This window comes from Strix uralensis, chromosome 10, assembly GCF_047716275.1.
Source record: "Strix uralensis isolate ZFMK-TIS-50842 chromosome 10, bStrUra1, whole genome shotgun sequence".
Lineage (NCBI taxonomy): Eukaryota > Metazoa > Chordata > Aves > Strigiformes > Strigidae > Strix > Strix uralensis.
The window spans coordinates 3,363,880-3,378,438 of NC_133981.1; the positions used below are offsets into that span (position 1 = coordinate 3,363,880).

General features: G+C 48.0%; 1 protein-coding gene across 2 annotated transcripts in view; it reads left to right on the forward strand.

Moving 5' to 3' along the window:
- Window positions 1–3,881: 3,881 nt before the first annotated feature.
- The window catches only part of PLXNB1 (plexin B1), an 84,035-nt gene continuing 73,357 nt past the window's right edge, over window positions 3,882–14,559 (forward strand). The window contains exon 1 of one of the 2 annotated variants that reach the window (XM_074878908.1): window positions 3,882–3,943. The gene's annotated coding sequence lies outside the window, so the exon portion shown is untranslated. The remainder of the gene's footprint in view (window positions 3,944–14,559) is intronic. The other variant, XM_074878911.1, reaches the window with a different exon arrangement.

Below are 14,559 nucleotides of genomic sequence, written 5' to 3' on the forward strand. Positions count from 1 at the left end.
GAGCATAAGCAGCTGCTATCCTTGTGATTATCATAATAGTTACGTAAGAAACTCAGCTAACCTGCTTAGAACCAGACATGAACAAGGGCTTTTATAGAGGAGGATCCTTTATGGATTTAAATATGTTAAAAAAAGCTTCTGAACAAATGGAAAAACTGTTTAAATTTGTTCCTCAATATGTTTGTTTTGTGTGACGCTGTTTTCAGCTGTGTAATGCTTGAGAACTAGTTTTTTCTCTAGTTTATTTTTAAGAACTGCAAAAGGTTTTTGTGCAGACCAGTCAAAACTCCTCCCTGAAGAGGTGATGTATAATCCCATGGTGATTTTTTTACAATATCCTTGTCAGTCTGGAGGGCTGTAAGTACAGTAAGTGGGGTAGGAGTGGGGCACTATAGCATCCTTCAGGTGCACAGAAGCTCTTCCTGCCCTGCTCCCAAGGCAGACCCTGCAGCCAGCTCCCTGCGCCAGCCCTGCCGTGGGACAGAAGGAAAAGCTGCTCTTTTCCAATGTGCTCTCATGGGGCTTTTTGCTGCTTTTTCAGTGAAGCTTGCAGATGTTTTTTACCAGACAGAAGGGGCTGCAGGTTGGGACTGGCTCTGGAGGAAAAGCACAAAGGGGATTAGTGTTTTGAGTCAGGAATGGGTTGGAGCAAAGAAAAATTGGGGTTTTTTTTTAATGCTCTTAGTCACCAAAACTGGATTTTGGTGGAAGCAATTTGAGTGCACTTAAAAAGTCTCTGATTAGTGAGATAGTCTGTTCAGTGAGCTCTAACCTGAAGAGCGATTCAGTGGGTAGGGTGTGGTAATAGGATGGTTTTGTCTGTGTGGGGAGAGGAGCAAGTAAGGGATCATCTTCTCATGAGAGTCCTCATGGGCTCTGCCTACAGTGAGCCCCAAGGACTCCTCAGCATAATGAAGCACCAAGGAGCAAAGGTCCAGAGAGGCAGCCAGCAGCTGCCTCTGAAAGAATCCTTCCTTTGGGGGACTGTGATCGTGCTGCCAGATCCTGGGGACTGTGCAGCATGTCTAAACTTTCAGATATATTTTTTTCCTTCATAAAATAGTTGCTTTTTGCGCTGGGGGTGGGAGTGTGAGAGGCTGATGGATTGTAACAAAGAAAGTAGGTGTGTAATAACACTTCTGGACATGGGACTTGTACGAACTATACTCTTCTGAAATGTCAGAAATGCATGTGGGAGGAAGCCTGATTCAGACTTTCAGAGCAGCTTTGTGTCTTGTGCGGAGCTCCATCTAGCCAAAAAATTGTGATGGGCACCTCTGGCATACAGTGAATTCTGTACTTTGCACTACCCAGGCCAGTGCCTCTTTCTTCTTCCTCAGAGTTTGCTTTAACCTACAGCTACTGTATCACTTCTACATGTCCTCAGATATGTCCTTTTTCCACGTGGATTTTGTGGCTGGATGGTAAAGGCATAACTTAATCTTTTGTCTGGGATTTCCAAACATCTGGCAGTCAGCTCAGCAGGCAAATGGCCACTGGGCTGTGTAATTGTATTCAGTACATACAGTCAGTCATGTATAGCAAGTCAGTTGTTAGAGTAACTGTACAATGACACAACAGAATCCAGCACGTCTGGGGAACACAGAGGTTACAGTGTGAGTGAGAAAAATGGGAGCATTAATTCTGTCCCTCTGCAGAGCTGTTACTGACAGAACTTACCCCTAATTCAGAGAGAGGATTTTATGCAGTCAGTTCTCAGGGGCAAGAAGTGCCTCTGTTATACAGAGCACCAGCCTCTGCTCTTCTCATGAACGGAGCTTCCAGCTTCACAGGGATAAAAATCACATAACCAGCAGTCAGTTTATATTAAACATCACGTCATCTACCTGGACTTGTGCAAGGCATTTGACACTGTCCCGCACAACATCCTTGTCTCTACATTGGAGAGACATGGATTTGACAGATGGACCACTTGGTGGATAAGGAATTGGCTGGATGGTCGCACTCAAAGAGTTGTGGTCAAGGGCTCGATGTCCAAGTGGAGAGCAGTGACGAGTGGTGCCCTCAGGGGTGGCTGTTGGGACTGGCGCTGTTTAACACCTTTGTTGGAGACACAGACAGTGGGATCGAGGCACCCTCAGCAAGTTCACCAACAGCACCAAGCTGTGTGGTGCAGTCGACACGCTGGAGGGAAGGGATGTGCCATCCAGAGGGACCTGGACAGGCTGGAGAGCTGGGCCTGTGTGAACCTCATGAGGTTCAACAAGGTCAAGGGCAAGGTCCTGCCCATGGGTCGGGGCAATCCCAAGCACAAGCACAGGCTGGGCGAGGAGTGGATTGAGAGCAGCCCCAAGGAGAAGGACTTGGGGGTGTTAGTGGATGGAAAACTGACCATGAGCCAGCAATGTGCGCTCGTAGCCCAGAAAGCCAACTGTGTGCTGGGCTGCATCCAGAGCAGTGTGGCCAGCAGGGTGAGGGGGGGGGATTCCCCCCCTCTGCTCCGCTCTCGTGAGACCCCCCTGCAGTGCTGGGTCCAGCTCTGGGGGCACCAACATCAGAAGGACATGGACATGCTCGAGCGGGGCCAGAGGAGGCCACGAAGATGCTCGGGGGGCTGGAGCACCTCCCCTGTGAGGACAGGCTGAGAGAGTTGGGGGGGTTCAGCTGGAGAAGAGAAGGCTCTGGGGAGACCTTAGAGCAGCCTCCCAGGACTGAAAGGGGCTACAGGAAAGGTGGGGAGGGACAGGATGAGGGGGAACAGTTTTAAACTGAAAGAGAGTAGATTTAGATTAGATATAAGGAAGAAATTCCTTACTGTGAGGGTGGTGAGGCCCTGGCACAGGTTGCCCAGAGAAGCTGTGGCTGCCCCCTCCCTGGAAGGGTTCAAGGCCAGGTTGGACGGGGCTTTGGGCGACCTGGGCTAGTGGAAGGTGTCCTGGCCCGTAGCAGGGGGTTGGGACTAGATGATCTTTAAGGTCCCTTCCAACCCAAACCATTCTGTGATTCTATCATACCACTTCAGGCACTTCTGCTTTACGATGCTTTTGTCTCCACTGACTTTCAGACGGAATGGTACGTTGCTGTTCTGTAACCAGAGGTAATTATGCTTTTGCCACATTCTTGAATCTTGCTGGTGTCCTGGTTCCCACATACTCTGCAAATGGGAACTGTGCTGTATCTTAGCTGCATTAGCCTGATGCCATGTGTGTGCAGGATGATTCCTAAGTAAGTAGAAACTGGTTTTGCTATCAGATTTTGCTCCCTGTGTGCCGTCCGTACTGCATTGCTGTAGGTTCCCACTCACTCAGACCTCTTGGCTGAAGACAGCCAAGCACAAAGGCTTATTGAACCAAACAGCAAAATTATGTTGCTGTGAAATACAGAGAGAAGAGAAATGCTGTGATTTCTTCCAGAACATATAGTTTTAAGTCCAGCTCCCAACATAGTGGCTGCAAACACCTCTGGAACAGCAGCCACGACAGTTTTTGGCGGTAACACCCAGAACATCTGCCACAGCCGGGTCCTTCACCAGGGCTTGCCCAGCAACGGCTTCGGGGTGACTCGTGAAGGGCCGAGGCTCGTTGTTTCGGGGCGACAGAAGCCCCTTCCCCGTCAGACACCGCTTCCAGCTGGGCGGGCGAAGGCCGGGCCCGGTGTTGGCGGGACGCTGCTGACGGGAGGCGGCCGCGGCGCTGAGGGGGGCCTGTGGCCACGCCCCGCCGGCGGCGGCAGCCAATGGGGTCTCGCCGCCGGCCGCGGGCGTGGTGGGCGGGCGGGGCAGCCGGCCCGCGCTAGGACCCCGCGGAACGGGGCGGCCGCGGGGGGCGGGGCCTCGGCGGGGAGGCGGGCTGCTATTGGAGGAGCGGGGCCGGGGGGCGGGGTGGCGCGTGCCCCCGCGGGGCGGGGCTATCGCTCCGCGGCTCGGTGCGGGCAGCGCTGCTCGGGGGTGGCAGGGAGCGGGGCGGCGCGGCCGCCGCGGCAGGTGAGGGGCGGTGGCGGCGGCGGGGACGGCGGTGGGTCACGGGCTGCTGCCAAGCCAAGCCCGGCCCGGGGGCGGGTTGTGGGGAGGGCGCCGGCGGCGCGTTGGCGGGGGTCAGCGGCCGGCGGCAGGTGCCGCCCGGGGGCCGCGCTTTGTCTCCGCGTGGGGGGATGGGCGCGGCCCCTCAGGAGCGGCGGGGCCGGGCCGCGGCCTGGCGGGGTGGGGCGAGCTGGTGTGGCTCCGGTGGGCAGGGTAACCCCCGCTCGCACACAGACACACACACCCCCCACCACCACCCCCCGATCATCCCCCCCCCCCCCCTCCCCCGCTGGGGCGGCCGGCCGTTGCGGCTCCGCTACCGGGAGGAGGAGCGGGCGGCGGGGCTGGCGACCCCCGGAGGCACCACGGGCTGGGCAGCGAGGGCAAGCGGCGGTGAAGCGGGTTGCGGCTGGGCGCGGGGAGAGCGGGTTAGTGGGACCGGGAGCGTCCACAGCGTCCTAGCGCTGGGAGCGGAGCGGTGGGGGGTGGCACCGGGCTGGTGGCGGGGCGAGGACCGGGCCCGGGAGGGCACTGGTGGAGCTGTGCCTCCGGGAAAAGGCACTAGTGGGGAAACAGTCTTCTGGCAAAGAGCAGCAGCGCTGGGAAAGCTGTTTGGAAGTCGCCGGGAGCACGTTGGGATAAACAGTGCGAAACGTGGAAAAAATTATATGTGAGCTTTCTGTAATGCTCGAAGTGGGGATTGTGAAAGAGTTTTCACCTGTGTGGTGTGGTTGTGGGGGCGGGTGCTGGAGTGCGGTGTCCCTGTTTGATGTGGATGCTGTTTTCAGAGGATGCTGAGAACTTTCTAACACAGCGGAAGAGCTACAAGTTACTCAGGGGGTATGTTATTTGAGGAGCTTCAAGATGACTTTTTAATCAGCAAAAGGATTGATGAGTGAATTCTTCTAAACCCTGTATCGGGGTTTTGAGGGCTGGTAGCAAATGGTGTGGCAGTAAACAATGGCTGAAGCCAGGCGGTGTCTTAAAAAAATAGTATTACTAGTCAGTATCATTATATTCCCGAGACTTCAACCTCCGAGGTAGCAATAACTGCCTTCTAGCAAAAGCAAAGTTGCTTAATAATTACATCTGTTTTCTAACTTACAAATACATTTAAATCATTAACTTGAGGGAGGCTAACTTGTCTGCCTTCTTCAGTCTGTTCAACACTTTTTCCAGCAACAGTAAAAAAGTGTTAGAAGGTGCCTCTCTGATAAATACAATCCCTTTAACTTCGGGAAAACCATGTGTTCACCTTTTTCCCTTCAGCATTGATTTTTACTGTCTGTACTGAAACTGAGTGGTTAAGTCCTGTTCTCCTGGAGATCTCATTTTCCACCTTGAACGCATTCCTTTTGAACAGTTTGCAGCAAGTGTTTGGGCCCCCTAAGCAGGTGTGTTTTCTGTTACATCAGTGCAATTTGAGATCTTTCTTTTCTCAAATCTAAACTTTCTGTGACTGCTGCTTTATCTCAGGGCAGCAGTCTGGAACAGAAGTAGTCTTGAGAGACTATCTGGGCTGTTGCTGTAGCTACAAAGGAAGGGGCTATGATCCCGAGTGTTGTAAAGCACTGGGGTTGATATTTTACTAAACAAGTGTCTTTCTGCGTAAGGTGGAGTGCTGGGTGTGGGTCTGCTCATATCTGGCCTCACTTTTTCTTTTTGAGCGGAGGTCACAGGACTCCTGTGTTATGCATTGTGTATAAAATGCAAAAATCGGTGAGTGTTACATTAATGATGTGTCTGTGTGATGTTGGGAGCCAAGCCGGTGGTGGACGCATTCGCCCTGATTTGGGAGGAAGCTGATGCACTGAGCTTGTTGTGCTATGTGGTTTTGCATTCTAATGGGGAAATTGGTGTTTCCCCTTGGCAGTTACAAATCAGACATGGAATTGCATAGGTTTTAATAGGGTCACTTTGAGAGTCCAGGAATGGCTAGCAGAATCCCAGGACAAGAAAACAAGCAGGTTATGGACAGAGAAGAATCTGGCAGGGAAGGTGATGTCTAGGTAATCTGGTGCTGAGCAGACTATTTCCATGCTCATCCACACCTGTGTGTAGCAGAGCTGGAATCTGCAAGCCAGGGACTTGCCCTGAATTGAGATTTGTCTAGAAAGCATTTAACATAGTGTGGTTCATATACGGCATTTTCTCTTTAAATTTCTTCCAACATGTGAAAAGAGTTAGGTTAGTAATACGATTAACAATATTTAATAAGATTAAAATTACCGGCATAACTCTCTTGAGGAAGGTGGGTGCAGACTGTCAGCAGTTGACACTCTAATCTCTTGTTTTCTCCCACGTAAGTGCTCTAAAGAGTTTGGGCTCCTAGACTCTGCTTTTCGGAAAAGAAAAATTCTGTCCTCGCGTGCTGACAGCTCAGGTATTGCCTTACCTTTCACATCCACCAACAGCATCATATTCCCAGCGGGGCCACGGGATGTTCCCATATAAGGGCAGAGGGAATAGCTGACAGAGGGTTGTAAGGAGCCCACAGAGCCATTCCCTTCGCTTCGGTGCCAGTCTTTGTGCAAAGCAGGGTTGTTTCTGCGAGTGTTGCTGCCGCTGGCACGCTTGGGCTTTCCTGGCAGCATCAGCAGAGACTGCGAGGGCTGAACGAGTCTGGAAAGTATCTGGTGCTGCTGGAGGTGGCCCCATGTGCCTGGAGAGACACTGCCTGCCAAATAAGCGATGCCAGTTGTATGTTGGGTGTGCTCTGAAGGAAAAAGCACCCACCCAGGTTGTCTGTGTGTGGGGTGTGTGCTATCCAGTATTGTCCAACAGGAAAACAAAAGTAATTGCACTTGCTGCCTTCCATTATTTGCTTTCTGGAGTGGTCCATTTAGCCAGCAGTGTCGGGTACAGGGAGGCATGGTATCTTTTTCAGTAGAAGAAATGCTTTATGCTTTCGTGTCACCTGGGGAGGGAGAACAACAGATGAGGGGAAGTTTGCCAGAAGGTGAAGCAGCCGCTTCCCACAAACGCTTGGTATTTTTTGTGGTACAAGCTTTGTTTCTGAATTGGTCAGATTCACGTTATTTCTCTTCTGTCATATTCCTCTGTCTCAGTTGTTCCTGCTGCCCGTCAAAGCAAACTCACAAGGACTTCAGCTTCTCCTCCTCCCTGGCTGCCTCTCCATCTGTTCTGGTTTTGTTTGTTTGTAGCTGTCGGGCTTTTTCCCCTGAAACTTCAAATTGGCTGTTGTAGCCAAGTTCTGAGTTGAACCCTCCCCATCTTGCATAAGGACATCCTGGAGGAGATGATAGGACTTTTATTCATCCCAACTTGCAGGGTGGTAGCAGTCAGAGGAGGCATGAGCCTGCCTGCTTTCTTGTAAGAATTAGCCCTCTAGATACAAGCTAGTTTCAGGAAGCAGCAGTTGGACTGGTGCCCTTTTTGCTCACCTGGATCTTCAGTGAAACGTCTTTGTGCTCCAAGTGCTGGAAAGCTGGTGCGTTCTACTGATTCTCCTTTGCATTCCCCATAATCTGTTAAAGCCCTGGATTTGATTTGCATTTATTTTCACTTCTCGTGAGTATCTGATTGCAGGATTACTGTATCTGAAAAGATTCATCTTCCGCTGTTCATCAAAACCACAGGAGGGCTGCTTTTGCCTTTATGGGAATGTGCCAGCTGGTCTTTCATTGTGCTGGTATCGTTTTCCTTGTCCTATTAATGGAGGCATCTTCGATGACCTGATGGTTGGGATGATGTCTTTAGAGAAGATTCATATTGATCGTTTATTTGAGCATTGTCTGGTGTGGTCTCCATGCCAGAAGACAATTCTTAGAAAATCCCTGCATGTGTTTTTCAGGGACAAGCATTTGAGACATGGAGCATGTGCATGGTCTTGTGACATGATACTGTTGTTCCAGGAGACAGAGTAGATGCTTAATTCAATTGGGAAACAGTAATCTCACGTGTTGCAGTCTTCACTCCAGCACAGCGGTGAGAGCCAAAAGACCTTCCCCCTCGGCATGCTGAGTCTAGGGACTCTCTGAAAACCACCTGGGGGGATTTTTGCTAACTGTGCAGCTCTCTAGAACCATGTAGGATCAGCCTTCATGCTGTGGTTTGCTATAGTGATACCCGAGGTGTGCCCCTGCTTAATAAACTGGCCTGGATTGTAGTCACTGGAGCTCAGACTTGCTAAGCTGCGAAGGTGCGAAAACATGAAGCGGGATGTTTCGACCTGTACCGACATGCCGCCTTGACTAATGGAAGAACCGCAGTGCTTTGGTATGATCTCTTTAAGGCTCTGCTTTTTCTCCCCAACTGCTTAAGTAATAAATGTGGAGGACTTGTTTTTGCTGCTAATATTTTTATTTTTTTTTTTTTAGCCAAGTAGCAACTAAGACATCTGAGCTATTTTGAGGTTGCAGGAAGCAATTTAGGTCTTCTTTTCATTAACTAAAGTAAGCACTGCCTCCTGTTGCTTGGGGGGACGGGGGGGAAGAAGAAACAAATGGTGTCAGTTTAGGTGGATTTGATTTTTTTTTTTTGATTGAATCAATTTTTTAAATTATTTCTGATATCCTGAATTTAATGTTAGAATTTCACTTTTAAATCCTGCCTGCTGCTCCCAAAAAAGAAAAGGGGGGGGGTGTGTGAGTGTGTGAAATGAAGTAGAAAAGAACTTTGTGTTAGCATGATCTGATAGGAGGATTTTAGATGTTGATCAAAATGTGAGGTGAATCTTCAAATGATATAGATCCTAAGGAAATTCCCAGATGCCAGACTTTAATCACATGTGAGCTTCAGTTATTTGCTTGCAGTATAAATGCTGCAAGTACTGTGAGGAACACTTCTGTGCCTGGCAGACGTGTGAGATTTCGCATTGCTTTTGGCTTTGAAGTTTAACTATGGATCAACGTGGAACTAGTGGGTTGAGTTTCCCCAGCCTCTGCTCTGCACCAGCGCTGCTGCTCTCAAAATTCCTGCAACTTCATAGCGACTCTCTTTTAGGAAATGATAGTTCATTTCCCTTCTTGAGGTATCTGAACGTTGTATTTTTATCTTGCTATTTGTATCTGTTACCATTCTATCTCATGTGGAAAGTCTTTTGTCCCTATGTCTCAGGGGTGGGAGGTGGATTGATCTTTGTTCCTGGCAGTGGTTTAGCCAGGCTGGTTCTGTACTGGGGGCTGGAGTTCAGCAGTTGTGTGACTGCTTGCTCCAAACCCACCTAGAATTTGTGGTGAGCCATCAGGATACACAGCTGTAATGTATTAGCTAAATGGATTGCTGTTGCTAACAAGCTTTGGGTCTGCAGGTGCAGAGAATTTCAAGCCATCACCATTCTCATTCTCTTTTGCACTTTTTCTTAATTCTGAATTTAAAGGCAGTGCTGCCTTTGCAGCTGCTGCATTTCAGTGAAAAAACGTGTCAGCTTATCTCAGCATAATGTCAAATGAGTTGCAATGATGGGATTGGTACTGCTGCTGAAGTTATCACGAGGAGAATGCGGTCTTTCTTGCGTCCTACCCTTCCCTGCAGCTCTGCTGTGGCAGGCAAGTAGTTGTGCCTGGGACTGTGCAGGTGGGGGAAGTTGATTGTATTCAAGCATTTGTCTATGCTGATGAAACTAGTTTTCTGACTGAATTGCATGTCGTTCTATAGATAGAATGGGTATATTTGACATCTTACCCTATTATAATAATTCTGAAAATTGCTACATAGAAAGTAGTGTTTTCAGCTTAAGGTTTCTGCCCATGTATGCCTGTTTCAAAATTATTTTTGTTTCAATCTCTGTTCCTTTAGCTCTCCTATACTGCGGCATTTCATATTCTGGTTAGGTGGCCTCCCTGTTCTTTGTGTGGAGTTACCTTAACAGCTGGAGCGCAGTCTGTTTCCCCACTCTCTGGTCGTGACTCCTGGAGACTCCGCACTCTTGAAATCCCTCTGTTGCTTACAAGTGGCCATGCCCCCATCCTCCTGTGTGAGACTGAGGAGTTTCTGGGTACTCCAGTCTCCATAAAGAAATCCTAACTTCTGTGAACAGCTGGCTGAACAAATGCTCCAGAATATGCTCTTGACAGTGCCCTGCAAATGCTCTGTGCTCAGCTGGAAGTCTTTCATGCAACAACAATTTAAAGCACAGGAACCAGGGCTTCAGAGATGCTCCTGCCGGATGAGACTTTGTCAGAAATAATGTTATGACTGAAGTTGGTGTAGGGTTTTGGACAGCTTGGAGTTAATGCCCCTGAAGCAACTCTCTCTTCAGCACTTTTAGCTTTGATCCCAAGATTTTTTTGCATCAGACTAACCTTCTTAAAATGCTGGAGAGAGCAATTCTTTTAGTGAATTACCTAATAGTAAATTATCGTATGTGAGAGCATTTTGGTAACTCTTCTAGGATCATCTGTCTGCTGTCTTCCACACACCAGGGTCATGAGCTCTTCTCACCTGTCCTAGGCTGTCTCCTACCTTTAGTGTAGCCAAAAAATGTATGTGCTGGAGATCTCTAGTGCAAAAGCAGTTCCTGGGCTTCTGAATCCCACTGCCACCAATGTTTTGATCTTTATTTGCTTACTGCTTGACTTCTTGCATACAGGTTGCAGTCCATTACTGAATGATTCTGCCCAAGAGAATGGTAAAATGGGTGTGCAGCTGAATTAATTGCATGGGAGCGATGTGTGCCACTGTGGGAAACAGGGAAGTAGCAACTGGGGGATCTGTTTATTTGCCGACTCTTTTTAGCTAGTTTAGCATTTTGAGAGAAATTGCTGAAATGAGACTGTGGAAATGTTGAAGGGCCTAGGGAGACCAAGGCATTTGTGAATTTATATTCTGATCCTTGGCTTAGCTGAAACAGATTTTGGATTGCATTTCATGTCAACCTGCGACTTGAGAGAGATTTAAGGCAAAGATCGCAAGTGCTTTTTGCTGCTTGGCCTGCATGTCAGTGCAGCTTTCTCATGGCTACAATCAAGAGGTGTGGTTCCCTTGCATGCCTATGCCTTCTGGGGGACTGCTAGTGCTGTAATGGGTAGCACTGGCTCTTTTACTGTTTCTTTGTTTCCTTGGTCTAGATTTTTCCTGTCGTCTTGGGATTTGTAACCAGAAAATGTTCTCCAGGTGTGTGACAGCCTACAGAGGTGCATGTGCAATTACAAAATGTCCCTGGGTGCCTGCTACCAGCTTGTTGTCTTGGCAGCATAGGCAAAATTTGAATTGGCAAGAAGGCAGAACAGTCCCTGCGGCACTGCCATCTCCGAGTGACTCAGTATTCTGAGCTCCTTGGCCGCAGTAACAGGCAGTTGGAGTCTCAGTGCTGGAGTGTCTGCTTGTGCTCTGTGCCCAGCACTGCTGAGATGATGTAGAGCTAAAGAAAAAGGAGCAGCGGGGTAGAGCAGCTGCTCTGCAAATGCTGTTCTTGTTCTCTGTGCTACCGAAAGGGCAGCTACCTGCAAGGTTGCTCTCTGCAGGGGCAGTAGATGGGGAGTAGGGGCTGCGTGTGCTGGCAGTGTGGCCATATGAGCAGCTGCACAGGAACAGATGAAAGAGCCATTTAGCCTGTTTTGCTTTTTCTGGGCTTGGGACAGTCAAGTCTCTGTCCTCATAGTGCCCAAGACACCGTGGCCCCTTCCTTCTCAACACTGAACTGATCTGCAGGGGAAGTGAAAGCCTGTGTCAGTAGGCTCAGTAACAAGCTCAGCAGAGTGCCACAAATCTAAAGGCTTCTGGGGTAGTTCTGACAATCACGCTTTCTTGCTTATTGTATTTTAAAACTGTTCCTGTGTGTTGTAGTAACAGGACTGTGTTCTGGATACTTGAACCTTGTAAATTCATTTTCTGTCCGCAAAACACAGAAGACCTGCTTGCCATCAACAGTCTCGCAAAGAATTGTTCTGTTTCATTGTGGTACCGAAGCCTGTAAGTGCAGGGTGGTGGCATCGTGAAGCTTTCCTTAACGAGCCATATTGATACTGGCCACTGTTCCATAATGCATAACTAGGCTTCACAACACTGTGGAGAGCTGTCTCTGTAGAAATCTGTGAATAAAGGTTGTAAAGAGTAGAAAGAGTAGGCAAGCTGATGTTGGTATTGCAGACTCATGTTATTTTGGAGCCAACCATTCAGATACATCTACAGCATCCCACCACCACAGTGCATCTATGAATGCCAGACTCACTAGCTACGGACAAATAATATCTAAACAGTGTTTACCTTCCAGGTGATGACAGTGATGGAGGTCCTGCTGGGAGCAGCATGCATGCTGGCATTCTGCTCACACAGCCCCAAGAAACTTGAATGTTTCTGGTTAAGTAGTTTTGCAGTTTGATGTTCTGTTGCTGATCAAAGGTTTGTGTCTGTGTCTGGCGCAGGTGGTCAGCAGCAGCAGGCGAGTCCTGGGATGCTGCTGCTCTGAGCAAAACTGTTACAGGAGAATGACCCGCACTTGCAGTTCTGAGGTTTCATCCTTTCCTTTGCCTCGATTGCCTCCCAAATGTTTGAAAGCCATTGGGCTATGGGTCTGTTTACCTTCCTCCCAGTGCTGCCAGCACAGTGTGATCCTAATGGGTGCTGCAGCGACAGTTACAGGCTCTGTGTTCTCTGCAGGCTGCCAGAGCCTATTGGATCATCAAAACACAAATGACACCTGGCTATTCAGCTCTAGGATTGTAATCTGCATCCCCGAGTGCACTGTGTAGGAAGTACCAGAAGGCATAAGGTCCTAATAATGGAACCTTGCCCAAAATGCAACATGTTTATTTTAAGCAGGTAGAAATCATATACGTGCAGTGATCCACGAGGGAAATGGTTTCAACCGATATAAACATGTGTTATTCCACTTTGTAATGAATACTTATCGAAATTCTTTTTTGTATAGAGGAAGCATTAAACGTTTGGTGCTTATGAAACTGTTAGTGCTACTGGGAACTGTCCTCTGTGATGCTGCTTTACTTGACTGAATTAGAATTGTTAGTCTACAAACTGCTACTGGTTTCTTTACCACTCAGTGACCTATAGGAAGATCTGTATTGTATTTGTCTTCAGGCTGCTCTTCTGTATATGCTCTGAGAAGTCTTGCCCCTTTGGCCTGTTTTGAACATAAGGGTGAAAAGCTCAAGTGAAGGAAGGAGAATTGATCTTTTGAGAGCTGCAAGAAAAATAAAGCATTACAGGACTTCCCTTCTAAGGGAGCAAAACACTTCCTTTAAAACGAAGGCTCTGTTTACATGTGTTAATTCCCTTTGTTTTTTGTGGGATGGAAAGGTCACTTTGTCTTTATCTAAGCTATGAAAAAATCAATGGTCTAATCAATTTCTAAAGTAGATTTAGTCAAAATGACTACTGTGGTGTGGCTTGGGCTTTGTGTGAAGGTGTCCCAAAAAGCTGCTAGAAAAGTCAATGCAGAGCGTCACTGCAAATAAACTTACAGAATTTGTAGGGGAATTTTCTGTCCCATTCACTATGTCCATAGGGTGGGTTTTTTCCCAGCGTGGCTTCCTCCTGGTGTTCTTACTGAAAGAATAGATTGTTAAGATCAACAAAAGCAGTCACGCAGTTCACTTGAGCGGTCATGCATAAATATGAACAGACTTTCTGCTGTTAAAACTGATGGGTAGCTTTCCGTGCCACCAGTTTTCCAGAGGCTGCATGCTCCTCCTACTTAAAGCTATGCTGAGGATGCCATCCGAGAGGATAGGGTCCCTGATAGACAGCCAGGTATTAGTGTTTCCCAGTAGCTGGGCTGGGGGGGTTCACAATGGCAAGTAAGTTTTTTGCTTTGAAAATACCAAGTTAAAGATTGATAAAAGCCACATGTCTCATTCTACGCTATTGCCTTGGAATTATTTTCTTCTGAGTGCTATAACGGGCGGCCCTTCCTGCTATCATACTGACCCACACCCAAACCTTGGCCTGGGCTCCTGCCTGCACGCAGGGCATAAGCTCTCTGCCTTGTGCTCTTTGTGAACTTAGATATGCATTTGACATATAACACAGTGAGAACTGTCGCTAAATGGAAATACTGGTTGGAGGTGGAAGTTCAATGGGCCTCCTGCTAGAACAAAAATAGTAGGAGGTACTAGTCCTTGTGATATGGAGAGTCTGGTTAACATCTACAAGGAACTAATGCTTTTCAAGCAGTGATCTTGAATAACTCGGGTCTTTGGGGAGATTTGAGATGGGTAGTTATTGGTTTTGATGTATACTTCAGAGGATATATAGCTCTGAAGGATTCGGTTGTGTTAATAAAAAGAAAGACCAGCTGGAAAGAAACACGTGAGTACACGGCAGCAGGTGACTGTGTTCATCTAATGTATTTCTTAGGATGTTTGACTTGGAGTAGTACAATGGTATGAATAATTGAACTGTGCCAACATCAACAGCATACCTCATAATTATTTAATTTAAAAAAAAAAAAGGCTGATGTATTTGAAATCATGGGTTACTGGGGACATGTTGGAAAGTGGTATTCCTAGTAGGTGTCTTTAGCGAGCATCAGTGCTATGTGCTGTTCAATAGTTCATCAGTATTCTGGAAATAAATCTAAAGCCACTGCTAATGTTGATTCAGCAGAGGGGCAGGCAATGCTGAGGGCAAGTTCAAGACCGTGACTGGAAACGACAGGT